The sequence below is a fragment of the Pseudorca crassidens genome, chromosome 2, assembly GCF_039906515.1.
Source record: "Pseudorca crassidens isolate mPseCra1 chromosome 2, mPseCra1.hap1, whole genome shotgun sequence".
Taxonomy (NCBI): Eukaryota; Metazoa; Chordata; class Mammalia; order Artiodactyla; family Delphinidae; genus Pseudorca; species Pseudorca crassidens.
The window spans coordinates 32,223,102-32,240,235 of record NC_090297.1 but is presented as its reverse complement, the minus strand read 5'-3'; the positions used below and the strand labels follow the sequence as shown (position 1 = coordinate 32,240,235).

Here is a 17,134-nt window from a genome sequence, read left to right as displayed (position 1 = left end):
GGCAGGCAGATTCTTAACCACTGGGCCACCAGGGAAGCCCCTCATTGTAGTTTTGATTTGCATTTCTCTAATAATTAGTGATGTTGAACAGCTTTTCACGTGTTTCTTGGCCATCTCTACCTCTTCTTTGGAGAAATGTCTGTTTAGGTCTTCTGCCCATTTTTTGATTGTATTGTTTGTTTTTTTAATATTCAGCTGCATGAGCTGTTTATATATTTTGAAGATTAATCCTTTGTGTGTTGATTCCTTTGCAAATATTTTCTCCCATTCTGAGGGTTGTCTTTTCATCTTGTTTGTAGTTTCCTTTGCTTTGCAAAAGCTTTTAAGTTTCATTAGGTCCCATTTGTTTACTTTTGTTTTTATTTCCATTACTCTAGGAGGTGGATCAAAAAAAATCTTGCTGTGATTTATGTCAAAGAGTGTTCTTCCTGTGTTTTCCTCTAAGAGTTTTATGGTGTCCAGTCTTACATTTAGGTCTCTAATCTATTTTGAGTTTATTTTTGTGTATGGTGTTAGGAAGTGTTCTAATTTCATTCTTTTAAATGCAGCTGTCCAGTTTTCCCAGCACCACTTACTGAAGAGACTGTCTTTTCTCCATTGTATATCCTTGCCTCCTTTGTCATAGATTAGTTGACCATAGGTGCGTGGGTTTATCTCTGGGCTTTCTATCCTGTTCCATTGATCTATATTTCTGGTTTTGTGCCAGTACCATATTGTCTTGATTACTGTAGCTTTCTAGTATAGTCTGAAGTCAGGGAGCCTGATTCCTTCAGCTCTGTTTTTACCCCTCAAGACTGCTTTGGCTATTCGGCGTCTTTTGTGTCTCCATACAAATTTTAAGATTTTTTGTTCTAGTTCTGTAAAAAAAAAAATGCCACTGGTAATTTGATAGAGATTGCATTGAATCTGTAGATTGCTTTGGGTAGTATACTCATTTTCACAATATTGATTCTTCCAATCCAAGAACATGGTATATCTCTCCATCTGTTTGTGTCATCTTTGATTTCTTTCATCAGTGTCTTATAGTTTTCTGAGTACAGGTCTTTTACCTCTTTAGGTAGGTTTATTCCTAGGTATTTTATTCTTTTTGTTGCAATGCTGAAAGGGATTGTTTCCTTAATTTCCCTGATCTTTCATTGTTAGTGTATAGGAATGCCAGAGATTTCTGTGCATTAATTTTGTATCCTGCAACTTTACCAAATTCATTGATTATCTCTAGTAGTTTCCTGGTGGCATCTTTAGGATTCTCTCTATATAGTATCATGTCATCTGCAAACAGTGACAGTTTTACTTCTTCTTTTCCAATTTGTATTCCTTTTATTTCTTTTACTTCTCTGATTGCTGTGGCTAAGACTTCTAAAACTATGTGAATAATAGTGGCAAGAGTGGACATCCTTTTCTTGTTCCTGATCTTAGAGGAAATGCTTTCAGTTTTTCACCATGGAGAATGATGTTTGCTGTGGGTTTGCTGTATATGACCTTTATTATGTTGAGGTAGGTTCCCTCTATGCCCAATTTCTGGAGAGTTTTATCATAAATGGGTGTTGAATTTTGTCAAAAGCTTTTTTTGCATCTATTGAGATGATCATATGGTTTTTATTCTTCAATTTGTTATTATGGTGTTTCACATTGATTGATTTGCATATATTGAAGAGTCCTTGCATCTCTGGGATAAATCCCACTTGATCATGGTATATGATCCTTTTAATGTGTTGTTGGATTCTGTTTGCTAGTATTTTGTTGAGGTTTTTTGCATCTATATTCATCAGTGATATTGGTCTGTAATTTCCTTTTTTTGTAGTATCTTTGTCTGGTTTTGGTATCAGGGTGATGGTGGCCTCATAGACTGAGTTTGGGGGTGTTCCTTCCTCTGCAATATTTTTGGAAGAGTTTGAGAAGGATGGGTGTTAGCTCTTCTCTAAATGTTTGATAGAATTCACCTGTGAAGCCATTTGGTCCTGGACTTTTGTTTGTTGGAAGATTTTTAATCACAGTTTCAATTTCAGTGCTTGTGATTGGTCTGTTCATATTTTCTCTCTTCCTGGTTCAGTCTTTGAAGGTTATACCTTTCTAAGAATTCGTCCATTTCTTCCAGGTTGTCCATTTTATTGACATAGCGTTGCTTGTAGTAGTCTCTTATGATGCTTTGTATTTCTGCAGTTTCCATTGTAACTTCTCCTTTTTTATTTCTAATTTTACTGATTTGAGTCCTCTACCTTTCTTTCTTGATGAGTCTGGCTAAAGGTTTATCGATTTTGTTTATCTTCTCAAAGAACCAACTTTTAGTTTTATTGATCTTTGCTGTTGTTTTCTTTGTTTCTATTTCATTTATTTCTGCTCAGATTTTTATGATTTCTTTACTTCTACTAACTTTGGGTTTTATTTGTTATTATTTCTCTAGTTCCTTTAGGTGTACGGTTAGATTGTTTATTTGAGATTTTTCTTGTTTCTTGAGGTAAGCTTGTATTGCTATAAACTTCCCTCCTGGAAATGCTTTTGCTGCATCCCATAGGATTTGGATAGTTGTGTTTTTGTTGTAATTTGTCTCTAGGTATTTTTTGATTTCCTCTTTGATTTCTTCAGTGATCTCTTGGTTATTTAGTAACGTATTGTTTAGCCTCCATGTGTTTGTGTTTTTTACATTTTTCCCCCTGTAATTGATTTCTAATGTCATAGCATTGTGCTTGGAAAAGATGCTTGACATGATTTCAATTTTCTTAAATTTACCATGGCTTGATTTGTGACCCAAGATGTGATCTATCCTGGAGAATGTTCTGTGTGCACTTGAGAAGAAAGTGTAATCTGCTGTTTTGGGCTGGAATGTCTTATAAATATCAATTAAATCTATCTGGTCTATTGTGTCATTTAAAGCTCGTGTTTCTTTATTAATTTTCTGTCTGGATGATCTGTCCATCGGTGTAAGTGAGGTGTTGAAGTACCTCACTATTATTGTGTTACTGTCGATTTCCTCTTTTATAGCTGTTAGCAGTTGCCTTATGTATTGAGGTGCTCCTATGCTGGATCCATATATATTTATAATTGTTATATCTTCTTGGATTGATCCCTTGATCATTATGTAGTGTCCTTCCTTGTCTCTTATAACATTCTTTATTTTAAAGTGTATTTTATCTGATATGAATATTGCTACTCCAGCTTTCTTTTGATTTCCATTTGCATGGAATATCTTTTTCCATCCCTTCACTTTCAGTCTGTATGTGTCCCTAGGTCTGAAGTGGGTCTCTTATAGACAGCATATATATGGGTCTTGTTTTTGTATCCATTCAGCGAGCCTGTGTCTTTTGGTTGGAGCATTTAATCCATTCATGTTTAAGGTAATTATCGATATGTATGTTCCTATTACCATTTTCTTAATTGTTATGGGTTTGTTTTTGTAGGTCCTTTTCTTCTCTTATGTTTCACACTTAGAGAAGTTCCTTTAGCATTTGTTGTAGAGCTGGTTTGGTGGTGCTGAATTCTCTTAGCTTTTGTTTGTTTGTAAAGCTTTTGATTTCTCCGTCAAATCTGAATGAGATCCTTGCCAGGTAGAGTAATCTTGGTTGTAGGGTCTTCCCTTTCATCACTTTAAATATATTGTGCCACTCCCTTCTGGCTTGTAGAGTTGCTTCTGAGAAATCAGCTGTTAACCTTATGGGAGTTCCCTTGTATGTTATTTGTCGTTTTTCCCTGGTTGCTTTCAATAATTTTTCTTTGTCTTTAATTTCTGTCAACTTGATTACCATGTGTCTCAGTATGTTTCTCCTTGGATTTATCCTGCCTGGGACTCTCTGCGCTTTCTGGACTTGGGTGGCTATTTCCTTTCCTATGTTCAGGAAGTTTTCAACTATAATCTCTTCAAATATTTTCTCGGGTCCTTTCTCTCTCGCTTCTCCTTCTGGGACCCCTATAGTGAGAATGTTGGTGCATTTAATGTTGTCCCAGAGGTCTCTTGGGGTGTTTTCATTTCTTTTCATTCTTTTTTCTTTATTCTGTTCCGCAGCAGTGAACTCCACCATTCTGTCTTCCGGGTCACTTATCCTTTCTTCTGCCTCAGTTATTCTGCTGTTGATTCCTTCTAGTGTATTTTTCATTTCAGTTATTGTATTGTTCGTCTCTGTTTGTTTGCTCTTTAATTCTCCTGGGTGTTTGTTCTTTAATTCTTCTAGGTCTTTGTTAAACATTTCTTGCATCTTCTTGATCTTTACCTCCATTCTTTTTCTGAGGTCCTGGATCATCTTCACTATCATTATTCTGAATTCTTTTTCTGGAAGGTTGCCTATCTCCACTTCATTTAGTTGTTTTTTGGGGTTTTAACTTGTTCCTTCATCTGGTGCATAGTCCTCTGCCTTTTCATTTTGTCTATCTTTCTGTGAATATGGTTTTCATTCCACAGGCTGCAGAATTGTAGTTCTTCTTGCTCTCTGTCCTCTCAAATTTGTTTTGTTTTAGTCCAGTAAATTTGTGGTCATTTGTTATAGCAACAATAGGAAACTAATACATATACACAATCAACTCATATAAGTCTGTATGAGCTGGCTCTAGCAGACCACTGAATTAATCTTTTTTTTTTTTTTTTTTGATCTGTTCACCTACTGGCATGACAAATTTGCCCAAAATTGGCAAATGGCAGCCTTAGCTTCCAATCCAGTGGAACTATTTTCATGTCCTCTGGTAGAGGCATTCTTCCCTTGGGTAATAAAACTTGTCAATAGCCATAGTCAGACTCACAAAGACATGAAGTTAAACATTTAAACGTAATCATTTAGGTATAATAGAAGTGTCACTCCACGTATACCCTTTTCTTCTGGGATCCATCTATTTTGGCTATGAGTGAAGCGCTACCATACATTGGTTACTGGTTCAGAACAAATAGTGCATCGTATGTAGGCTAAAACTTCAATCTGGCAAGATGTTGTCTCTTACTTATGGCCATGTATTGGGCACTTTTTTGCCTCTGGGCGCAACTTCTACTCCAGCTATTGCTATGGCAACCAGGTGGGTGCAGGTGTGACCTGACAGTCCAAATCTTCATCTGCTTTCTCCAAATATCTCGCTTTCTGCCCTCAGGCTTCTCTCATGGAACTCATCTCAGGGGTTGCCTGGGAGAACTTGCACAATCACTTTGACTCATGTGTCATCCTGAAAGTGCCAGCTTGAGAGAGTGCAAGGGAGTTTACCAGTAGTCAGGAAACCCTTGACCAGTAAAGAACAGGAGCCGGTGAATAAATACTCGCCTCTTCCTTCCCTTAGTTGGACAAATGAGAGTCACGTTCTACACTGCCTCTTCAGGGAAATCGAGCCCTACATGCCCAAAGCAGTGACCTTCTGGAGCACTCCTCCTTGGATTGGCTTTCCTGGTTTGCCCGTTTTATTCTTCCTAGTCAATCTCTGACTCTTGTCCCTTAGGATCACTTCTGAGAACAAACTATGTACCTGTTTGCAAGCCCTTGTTCAGGCTCTGCTTTAAATCAAGTCTAAAAGTTTTGGTGGTAGAAGTGACCCTAGAAAGCAGATTCTCAGCATGGGATTCTGGAACAAGATCAGACCCTAATGAGTACCCCATTCCTGGTGCAGTGGTGATAACCCTTGACATGCAGTATCCTCATAATTACTAAAATCCTTACCAGTGGTATCTTGTAATAAGGTGTAACAGGGGGGTGAAACGTTGATTTAAGAGACAAACGTAGCATTTGAATGGCCCAGAGCAATGGTATTATAAGGATTATGGTGTCAGCTGGCTTTTCTTTTTTTTTTATTTTTTTAATTTTATTTATTTATTTTTGTCTGCGTTGGGTCTTCTTTGCTGCGCGTGGGCTTTCTCTAGTTGTGGCGAGCGGGGGCTACTCTTGGTTACGGTGCACAGGCTTCTCATTACGGTGGCTTCTCTCGTTGCGGAGCACGGGCTCTAGGCGCGCGAGCTTCAGTAGTTGTGGCACGCGGGCTCAGTAGTTGTGGCTCACGGGCTCTAGAGCGCAGACTCAGTAGTTGAAGCGCATGCGCTTAGTTGCTCCGCGGCATGTGGGATCTTCCCGGACCAGGGCTCGAACCCGTGTACCCTGCATTGGCAGGCGGATTCTTAACCACTGCGCCACCAGGGAAGCCCCAGCTGGCTTTTCTTAATGCCTTCTGAGATCTTGGAAAAAACAAGATAGGATCAGGTTAGCTAACATTGAAGATAGGTATGTCAACCCTGGCTTGAGTGTTACACCAGGCTATACTTGTGCACTTGTCCTCCTCCATCAGTCACTCCTTCCTGCCCCTTCCCCTGACTTCTCTGCTGCATGTGACAGTTCCTGAAAGTTAAGTTCTAGGTTCTTCATTCCCTGCTCTTTCCGACGGTGAATTACCCTTGTCTCATGTCTTTTATTATCAGCTTCATTCCAATGTCTCTCTGGTGTGTTTGCCATCCTTTTAGGTAGCTCTAGATTCTTGAACATTTTACTTCAGATGTGCTTAGTGACATTGGACGGTGTGTCAGTAAATCTCCACAAGATGGCAACCTTGCTAACTTTGGCCACACTGTATGCACTCCTTCCAGTTGGAGGGGGTAGGAGGGACTTCTAATAAGACTTTAATCTTATTTATTTAACATTTGTTGAGAGCCTGCTCGATACCAATCCTTTTAATATATTAGTATTGTTTGTTTTTAATATTTGCAAAAGTATAGTCCCGTTTGCAGATGAGAAAACTGAATTGAAAATGATTAATTTGCCTGAAGTCAGGATCTAGATTTGAAGCCAGTTTTCTGACTCCAAACCCAATTCTCTTTTCATTACATAAATGAATCTCAAGCTGTAACAGTATTATTTCAGGTTTTTTGTTTTTGTTTTTTAAAAATTACAAGTAACAGAAAACCAACTTGAGCCAGCATAACAACAACACAACAAAGCATTTGGGAGTGTCTCATGGAAACCTAAACAGAAATGATGCCCTGGCTTTAGAAGAGCGAATAGAGCCAGGAACTGGAAAGTCTTCAAGACCTGGGGGAGAAAGGATGAAAAGTGAGAGAGGGGAAAAGAAAGGGAAAGCTAGGGAGGCCTAAGAGGTGAAGCTCTGACCCATTTTAGTGCATCTTACATTGGGGTCCTATTCCAGGTTCTATTTGAAAAATAGGGATTAGATCTATTAGACAATTATTTTAAACCACTGGTGTAATATATGAAGTCATTCCCACATTGTTGGATATTTAGGGGCTATTGGCTTCTTCTGATTTTTCACTCTAATAAGTAAAATTGTGATGAATATTCTTTCATATTGTACTAGACAGTGCATGAAGTCATGCAGTACTTCCATTTCCCCTGGCCCTTATAACTGCCCTTAAGGGAGGAAAGGGTGGAGGGGTTATAGCCTCAGGCAATTCTAGCCTGTGCCCAAAGGACAGTGCGACTTAGGCCCTCCCCAATTGTCAGCCAGCCCAGAAATACTTAGTGAGCATCTAACTATATGCTCATCTACAATGGTGAGTAAAATAAGCATGGTCTGTCATAATGGAGCTAATGCTCTGGTGGGGAAAATGGACACGAAACAGATACTCTACAATGATTACAAGAATCACAAGCAAAGTGCTGCCCAGCAGAAGTTCAGAAGGTTAAGAAAACACATAACAGAGTGAGCTGAGTTAATCTGGGGTGTTAGGGTAGGCTGCCCTGAGGGAGTGCTATTTAATCTGAGACTTGGAGGGTGAGTGAGAGCCAGACAAGAGAATGGAGAAGAGATGTTTAAGCAAAGGGAAAGTGTGAAGGCCCAAAGGTGAGAAAACCTTGGCAGGTTCAAGAGACTGAGATCAGATCGGTGTGACTGGCCACAGAAAAAAAGGGTGGTGATGTGAGACTGAGGTGGAAGAGACAGCAAGGTCCAGATCATGCAAAGTCTTATGAACTATATTAAGCAATTTGTAGTACATTCCAAGGATATAGGAGATCATTGAAAGACTTTAAACCAAGGGAGTGCACGGTCCTATTTGTGTTTGAATAAGAACATAGCATGGAGGGCCAAAGTGGATACAAGGAGGCCAGTGGATAGAGGTATGGGGCTGATGCAAAAGTCCAGGCAAGGGATAATGGCTTGGACCACAGTGGCAGCAGTAGATGAAAAGAAATGGACAGATTTGAGAGTGACTGTTAGAAGAGGTGGAAATTACAGGAGCTCTTGATTGATTATCTGTGAGGGTACGTGTAAGAGAGGGTGAGTAGCCAAGACTATTAGCTTTCTGGCTTGAGTGGTTGGGTAGATGGTATTTCCTTACAGAGACTGGGGACCTGGAGGAAGAGTAAGTTTGTTGGGGAAAGTGATGACTTCTGTTTTGACAAGTTCAGTTCGAGGTACCTGTGGGATTTCCCGAACATGCAAGTAGACATATAGAACGGGAGCTCAGAAGACAAGTGTGGCCAGGAGGTGTTGGTTTAGGAATCCTAGGATTGGTGGAGTATCGAGTGAGACCAGAAAAGGGTCATTCAGAGCTACTGATCTACGTTAATAATGAATCAGGAGAGAAGCCAGAAAAGGAGAATCAGAAGGGGCAACCAGAGGGGTAGCAGAAAATCAGAAAAATACATGGTTCAAGAAAGCCAAGAGAAGAAAATGTTTCAGAAAGGCAGTGGATACCTGTACTAAAAGCAATAGAGTGATCAAATAAAAAGAGGATGGGAAAGTGTCCATTGGATTTAGAAACACGGTGGTCATTGATGATACTGTCAATAGCAATTTTACAGAGGTAGTAGGCAGAGCCTAGCTAGGAGTGGGGTGACAAGTGGGAGGTGAGAAAATGGAGACAACAGTGTAGGTCATTCTGGAAAATTCTGCTCTGAAAAGAGGCAGACAAAAGAGGTTGAAGGGGGACATTCACCCGGTTCTTCCAGAGAGAGATTATGAAGCCATGTTCAACTTTTCTTTTTTTCTCATGTCCTAGTCCAATATATCAACAAAGCCTGTTGGCTCTAATTTCAAAATACATTCTGAATCTCACCACTTATCATTTTTTCCACTGTTGCCTACTCAAAACCACCACTATCTCTTGCCTGGGCTATCTTATGAGCTTCTGAATTTATCTCCTAATTGGTCTCTCCCTCACACCCCTTCCCTATATAGCAGATCTGTAAACTAAAGGGGCAAGTTATCTCTCCCCTACACACATCTTACATACCATAGTGGGAAAGGCAAAGGATAACCTCAAAAAGAGGGAAAACGGGAGGTACACAACAGAGCCAGCTCTGAAATGCTTGTTGGATTAGAGCTTTGCCCGATTGCTTGAGAGTCATTCTTGTTCCCTGTGGTTTTTGGCTCCAGTGTCTGGGCTCTTGGTTCCACCCTCTGAATCATCCTTACTTTTCCAAAAGAAAATTGAGTTTGCAACTGAGTAGCCTTCTCAGTCTCCTTCTTGCCTATAAAAGGGATGCAAAGGCCTCTTTTCATTCTGTACTATGCCTATAAAAGGGATGCAAAAGCCTCTTTTCATTCTCTACTATGTCCCTGTTAGTCTGAGCTAATTATGCTCCTGCCAGGACAATTCCCTTAAAGGATTTATGGGGTTTTTGTGTATAGATTTTTAACCGACTCCATTCAACAAAAGCCACACCCACAACTGTCTTTGAGATCAGCTCATCTCTACCCTGGGCTCCCTGAGAGACTGCAGTGAGTGAACCTCCATAAGATCTTCAGAGACACTTCTCTCTGACAGGTTCTATGGGGCCCCTACTTAGATCTTTTTGAAGTCTTAACCCTTAACTTCATTTTTAGATAATGTTTTCCGAACTGTGTCTTGGATTTTATTTTTGCCAAGGGACACTTTTTTTGGGGGGGGGGGGGTGGAAGGCATGCTGCATGGCTTGCCGGATCTTTGTTCAAGCCTAATAAGTCCTGGTCCTGGATATACAGGGAGGCTTTACATAGCATACAATTCACCCATTTAAAACATACAGTTTGGTGGTTTTTAGTATATTCACAGAGCTGTACAAACATCACCATAATCAATTTTACTTATTTTTTATTTTATTTTTTTGACTACGTTGGGTCTTCGTTGCTGCGCACGGGCTTTCTCTAGTTGCGGCAAGCGGGGGCTACTCTTCGTTACGGTGCACGGGCTTCTCACTGTGGTGGCTTCTCTTGTTGTGGAGTACGGGCTCTAGGCGCACAGGCTTCAGCATTTATGGAACGCGGGCTCAGTAGTTGTGGCTCATGGGCTGTAGAGCGCAGGCTCAGTAGTTGTGGTGCACGGGCTTAGTTGCTCTGCAGCATGTGGGATCTTCCCGGACCAGGACTCGAACCTGTGTCCCCTGCATTGGCAGGCGGATTCTTAACCACTGCGCCACCAGAGAAGTCCCACCACAATCAATTTTAGAACGTATTCATCACCCACAAAGGAACCCGGTACCCATTAGCAGTCACTCCCCATTTCCCCCCAGTCTCACTGCCCAGCAACCATTAATCTGCTTTCTGTTTCTACAATTTGCTTATTCTGGGCATTTCATATAAAGGGAATCATACAATATGTGGTCTGCTTTATAGCTAAGTTTACTTTTTTAGTTTATCTCTCTCCTTTCATGTTTTATCATAGGCAACATGTAGAAGGCAAGTAGCACCTTCAGTATTCTGCCTAGAAATCTCCTTGATTGGCTCCTTGAGTTCAACAGGGACATTTCTTATTTGCTGTATTACTTCATGTGACAGTATTGCCAGACTTTCTGGGAAAGGACCCCCTTTCCTCTCTTTCCTTTGTGTCCCCCAGCAACCCCCTTCAGGCCCTTTAGGTTTCAGCTCACACTCTTACTGAAGCTCTTTGAAAGCCTCTTCCCTCAAGGCCCTTCCAGCCTCTCTGCCAGGCAGTTCCAAAGCCAGTATTTTAGGCTTTTGTTATGGCAGCACCCACACCAAGCTGTTTCATTATCTATTGTTGTACAATGACTCACCCCAAACTAAATCTGAGTCCTCTAGCAAGCAGATGCCGAAGATGGAATTAGAAGTTCCATGAAAGGAGGAATGAGTAGGAAGAGCCTCAGAAGGCCGTGCAGACAGCTCTGAGAAAGCCTTGGCCAGGCTGATTTCCCATTAGGGGGGCCCTACACATGAGGCAGAAATGGCCCAGCTCCAGACCCACTGGACTCAGTCATGGACTGGGACTAATCCAGGGAGAGTGTGCCTTGGCATGAATGTTGTGGCACATCCCAGCAGTATATTAGCTGGAAGCTGTCAGCCACCTACACTCCTCACAGCACTTCTCTTTTTGAATGTAGATCTAAGAGGTCATGCACACAGTCCACCCCTTACTGACACAGTCCATTCCTTGTACGGTTCGGGGATCCACTCTTCCACACAGGTTTGGAAAGCAGCTCCTCCTCTGCGCTTCTCACAGGCCCCTCCTCCTGAGGGCAAACTTAGAAGAGGGAGGTTAATGGGAAGAAATGTAGCCCCCAGTGCTGCAGAGGGTTGACTTGCCTTTTTTAAAAAAATTAATTTATAGACTCTCATTGTATATTGCAGGTATTAATCCCTTTTCAATTCCATGCATTGCAAACATTTTTCCAATCTATCTTTTGGCTTTGTTATCTTTTCCCATTTAAAAAAAAAAGAATTTTTATGAGTTCAAATAAACCTAATTTTTTCTTGATCTGAATTTTTCTCTTGTTTAAAAGGTTTTTCTACTCACAGACATAGAGAATAGATTTGTGGTTGCCAAGGGGGCATGGGGAGGGAAGGATTGGGAGTTTGGGATTAGCAGATGCAAACTATTACATATAGGATGGATAAACAACAAGGTCCTACTGTATAGCACAGGGAACTATATTCAATATCCTGTGATAAACCATAATGGAAAAGAATATATATATGTATAACTGAATCACTTTGCTGTACAGCAGAAATTAACACATTTTAAATCAACTATACTTCAATAAAATAAATAAATAAAAGGTCTTTCTAAATCTTAAATTATATGTTTAGACTCCAAAATATTATTTAAAAAATTTTTTTCTTACCTTTGTTTCATGTATCCAGAATTTATTTCTGAATGTAGTGAGTTTGGGAGTCCGATTATATTTTTTTTCTGATGGATGGCTAATTGTGCCAGTGCCATTTATTAAATAAACTATACCTTCCTCCCTGAGGAAGGATGACAATTTTGTGATTCCTAAAATTCCCATGTACACTGAAATGTACATCTGAATTCAGTCTATTTCTATGCTACCGTATACTTTTTTATAACCAATTTTTTATTATTTTTGTTTGATGATCAGAACATAGACACTATGATTCGTTTGCACATAATTCTTTTTTTTTTAAATAAATTTATTTATTTATTTTTGGCTGCATTGGGTCCTCATTGCTGCGTGCAGGCTTTCCTCTAGTTGCAGCGAGCGGGGACTACTCCTCGTTGCAGTGCACCGGCTTCTCATTGCAGTGGCTTCTCTTGTTGCAGAGCATGAGCTCTAGGCACGCAGGCTTCAGTAGTTGTGGCTCACGGGCTCTAGAGCGCAGGCTCAGTAGTTGCGGCGCATGGGCTTAGTTGCTCCGCAGCATGTGGGATCCTCCCCAACCAGGGCTCGAACCCGAACCCATGACCCCTGCATTGGCAGGCGGACTCTCAACCACTGCACCACCAGGGAAGCCCCTACACATAACTCTAAATCTAAGTATTGAAAAGTGCTATAAGTTACATGGTTGTAATATTTTTTGTACAATTTTGCAATGACTTTCCAGCTTAAAATTTGGAATCAACCTTTTCATATAAAGGGGATATCAGGGGAATACCCTGGTGGTCAGTGGTTAGGACTCCAGGCTTCCACAGCAGGGGACCCAGGTTTGATCCCTAGTCGGGGAAGGAAGATCCTGCAAGCCACGCAGTGCAGCCAAAAAAAAAAAGATATCAAATACCAGTATCTTAAAATATTAACAAACTATTAAGTGTAAAACTCCATAAATTCATAGTTTAATATCAAGCATACTGCCTACACCATAAATTTTTGAAATATTTTATATCGCATTAACAAAAAAAGGAAAACTGGATTACCCCCTGCAAAAGATGTCACAAATGGCATACAATCATGACAGGGGACCCAAGACTAAGACACAGTTCTTTTTTAAGGTGTGATTTAATAGATTTTATTTAGAAAATTTACCCAATATTAGAGAGTATATATTTTCATCGATCATTTCCATGGAACTTCTGTAAATATTGACCATACTCTAGGCCATGCTCTAGCCTTGTTGAAAAACAAATCTCAAATACCAAAGAATAAGTATTATACTTACCACATTGTGTGTCTAAATCATAATTAGAGGACAATAACAGCAGCTACTAAAAATGCCCTGTATGTTTGGAAAATTTTAAACATACTGCTTAACTGATCACGGAAGACATCAGGCAGGAAATCAGAAAACACTTAGAATGAAATGACTTTGAAACTTGTAGGATGTACTTCATGCAAAGCCTTGAGTGCTTATATTAGAAAAGAAGATAAGCTAAAATTTAAAGAGGTAAATGTTAAAATCAAGAAGTTAGACAAAGAGGGAGCTCCCTGGTGGCCTAGTGGTTAGGATTCGGGGCTTTCACTGATGTGGCCTGGGTTCAATCCATGGTGGGGGAACTGAGGTCCTGCAAGCCTCGGGGCATGGCCGAGAGAAAGAGAGAGAGAGAGAGGGAGAGAGAGAGAGAAAAGTTAGGCAAAGAACAACAGAACTAACCCAAAGAAAGTGGAAGTAATGAGTTAATAAAAGAGGAGAAACTAAATAAGCAAGAAACAAATACATGTGAATTTTAAAAGATTGACATAAATGGAAGTTGATTCTGTGAGAAGAATAATGAAACAGATAAATCTCTGGTGAAATGATGCAGAGAAGTCACACAAAATTTTTGGAGTAAAAAAGAAGCTACAGGAGAGACTGATGGTGTAACATATGTAAAGACTACCTACCACAGCCCTCCCTCTGGACAACACAATTCACGTCCATTGAATGTGCAAAATACACTCACCCTTCTCCCACAACTCCCAAAATCTCATTTGATTATAGCATCAGCTCAAAGTTCAGGATCTCATCATCTGAATGAGGTCTAGGTGTAGATGAGTCTCTTTAGATGTGGCTCTTTGGGTGTGGTTCCTCTTGATCCGAAGATCTATGAAAAAATAATCAAGTTGTCTGCAACACAAACACAACATACAATGATGTTATAGGGATAAGATAACTGCAATAAATACTTCTGTTCAAAAGGGAGAAACAGGGCACACATAACAGTCAGTGTTCCACAGCAATTCTGAAGTCCCAGCCAGGTGCATGTTTCCATTTCTTTGACTGGGACTCAGTCCTGCTCCCAGGGAGTGATTCTCTGTGGCTTTGAGCTCTGCCTTCTAGACTCTTGGTTCTTCACATTGAGTCATCCTTCCTTTCCCATCAAAAGTGGCTTCTATTTCCTGCTGTGTAGCTTTTTTTTTTTTTTTTTTTTTGCCGTATGCGGGCGTCTCACTGTTGTGGCCTCTCCCGTTGCGGAGCACAGGCTCCGGACGCGCAGGCTCAGTGGCCATGGCTCACGGGCCTAGCCGCTCTGCGGCACGTGAGATCCTCCCAGACCGGGGCACGAACCCGTGTCCCCTACATCGGCAGGCGGACTCTCAACCACTGTGCCACCAGGGAAGCCCACTGTGTAGCTTTTACAGCCTGCTTCCTGCCCATAGGAATTTGGGTGTTCCAAGGGCTCTTTTCATTTTGAACCGTCCTTTTTACTTGAAGCTGGTGGTACTTCTAAAAATGCAGTTCTCCTGAACATTGTGTTTTCTGGGAATTTTATTTAGGTTCTCAAAAGTCACATCCACAAATATCTTCAAGATATGCCCTTCTCTACCTTGGTCTGAGATTCAGTATGCTACAGGAAACACCCTTAAGATTCTTAAAAGCTCTCTTGTTTAGTTAAAAAAAATGTCTAAGAGGCATTCTACCATTCTTAGAAGCCACTTCATTTACTTGAGAGAATCTATAAAACATGCACTTAAAACTTTCTAAAGTCTTAACAAAAAGTCTTACAAACGCACTCTTGACCTCTTCTTTATTTGAACAGTATTCTTCCTTTGAGAAACTTTTAATGGCTGGAAAAACTGTCCTGAGCCCTTCATATAGCCTCTAAATTTTTCTAAAAAGCCGACTAGTTCCCTTTTAACGTATGTCTCTCTTTCAGTACCTTATCATTGACAGCTAAAAGAAGCCAGTTGGCACTTGGAACAGTCTACCTAGCAATCTCCTTAGCCAAATTCACCTACGCATTAACTACATTTTCTAGTTTGTGTTTTACCACAGGTGACGTTCTTCTGAACTTTTTGCTACTACCTAACAGGAGTTATCTTTTCTCTGGCCTCCAATAACAATTTCCTTTCTCTCCTTCAAGTCTTCACTAACCGTCTTCCTGAGGCCCTTCCAGCTTCCAAACACTCCTTGGCCCCAAGCCATTGCCACATGTTTTAGGTTTTTGTCACAGCAGGATAACACTTCTGGTATCAATTTCTTTTCCAGTTATCTATTACTGCATAACAAACCACACTAAAACTTAGTAAATTAAAACAATAATTTATTAGCTCTCATGCTCCAGGGAGTTGCCTGGGCCCAGCTGGGCATTCCTCACTTGGGCGGTCTCTCATGTGATTACTGTCAGATGATGGCTGGGGCTGGAGCCATCTGAAGGCTTGACTGGGCTGGATATCCAAGATGGTTCGTTCACATAACTGGGAATTCATGTTGACTCTCTACTGGGAGCTTAGTTGGGGCTGTTAATCAAAGTGCCTACAAGTGACCTATCCGTGTGGCTTGGGATTCTCACACCATGGTGTCTGGGTTCTGAGGGGGAGTGTCTGAAGAGAAAACATTCCAAGAGATCCCCATGGAAGCTGCAGTATTTCTTATGATCTAACTTTGGAAGTCCCAGAATGATACTTTCTCTGCATTCTATTGATTAAGCAAGTCAGCATTCTATTCTTTTGATTAAGTGAGTCATTAAGTCCAGTCCAGGTTTAAGGGGAGAGATAACTCTGCATCATCAAGGGAAGGAATTGATCACATTCATCTCTGGAGACTGTCTACAATCAAGTTAAAAATTATTTTGTCCATTTCAAAAAAATATTGTTTATAATTCTAACTGTATTAAATGTCAATTTTGATAGACTGGACATTTCAAGTCTTCCCTTCCAAGAACAGGAGATGTTTTTCCGTTTGTTTAGATTTTGTCTTATAACTCAGTCGTATTTAACTGGTGAGAGAAACTTTCTTTTTGGAACAAGAATGTAAAAGAAACAAAGCATTGTGTATACTTGGAATACATTATATTCATCTGAGTTCCTATATGAGGCTACATTGTACAGATTTATAATTATTATGTTTAAGAAATTTTTTAAATTATAGAATAAATCTATCAGTATCCTTGTGGGAATAAATGTCTGCATGAATTAAAATTATGGCTGATGGCTAAAGCAGTGGCTTAAAGTCAGAAAAATCCAGTGACTTCTAGATTTTCATTCATTCATAAGTTGACTGAACTGAGAAATAGTCCACTCTCCTCTACTCAACCTGACTCCCTTTTTTCAGCCCATAAAATTAAACAAAAGTCAGATTATTGGTCTTTGAGGGCAAAGATAGGCAGTCTCTACCATAATCAATATCGTTTAATGAGTACCTACTATATGATAGGTAATGGCTAGATACTTTGCACCTATTTTCTCACTTAAGATTAAATTAGCCCAATAGGTCAAATAGAACAAAAGAGAGATCTCAGAGATAGACCTATGTATAAATATGGGAATTTAATATATGATAAAAGTATAGCACAAATAAATGAGAATGTGACTGTATCAGTCAGGGTCCACGCAAGAGACAGACACCATACAGTAATATGAACAGGAAAAGTTTAACATAGAGAACTATTAACTATAACACGGGATGAAATAACAGGAGATTGAGTCGTAAGAAATAAAAAGAGAACCTAAAGAATAAAAGAATCTCAGATGTAAGGAATAGATACTACCTCTAGGACAATGCCCACAGAAGAGTGGGCAGCCTGAGACCCAGAATGGGTTGACAAAGGAGTGTCCTCTTCACCGGATGATGAAGTTGCACCAGTGAATTTTTCTACTGACTAGCTTAACATTATGCCAGATGCTAATAGAGAATG

At 40.2% G+C, this 17,134-nt stretch overlaps 1 protein-coding gene across 2 annotated transcripts in view; it reads right to left on the bottom strand.

Annotated features, from left to right (window-relative positions):
• The window catches only part of CAP1 (cyclase associated actin cytoskeleton regulatory protein 1), a 359,457-nt gene that overhangs the window by 32,896 nt on the left and 309,427 nt on the right, over positions 1 to 17,134 (bottom strand). The gene's annotated exons all lie outside the window — the stretch shown is intronic.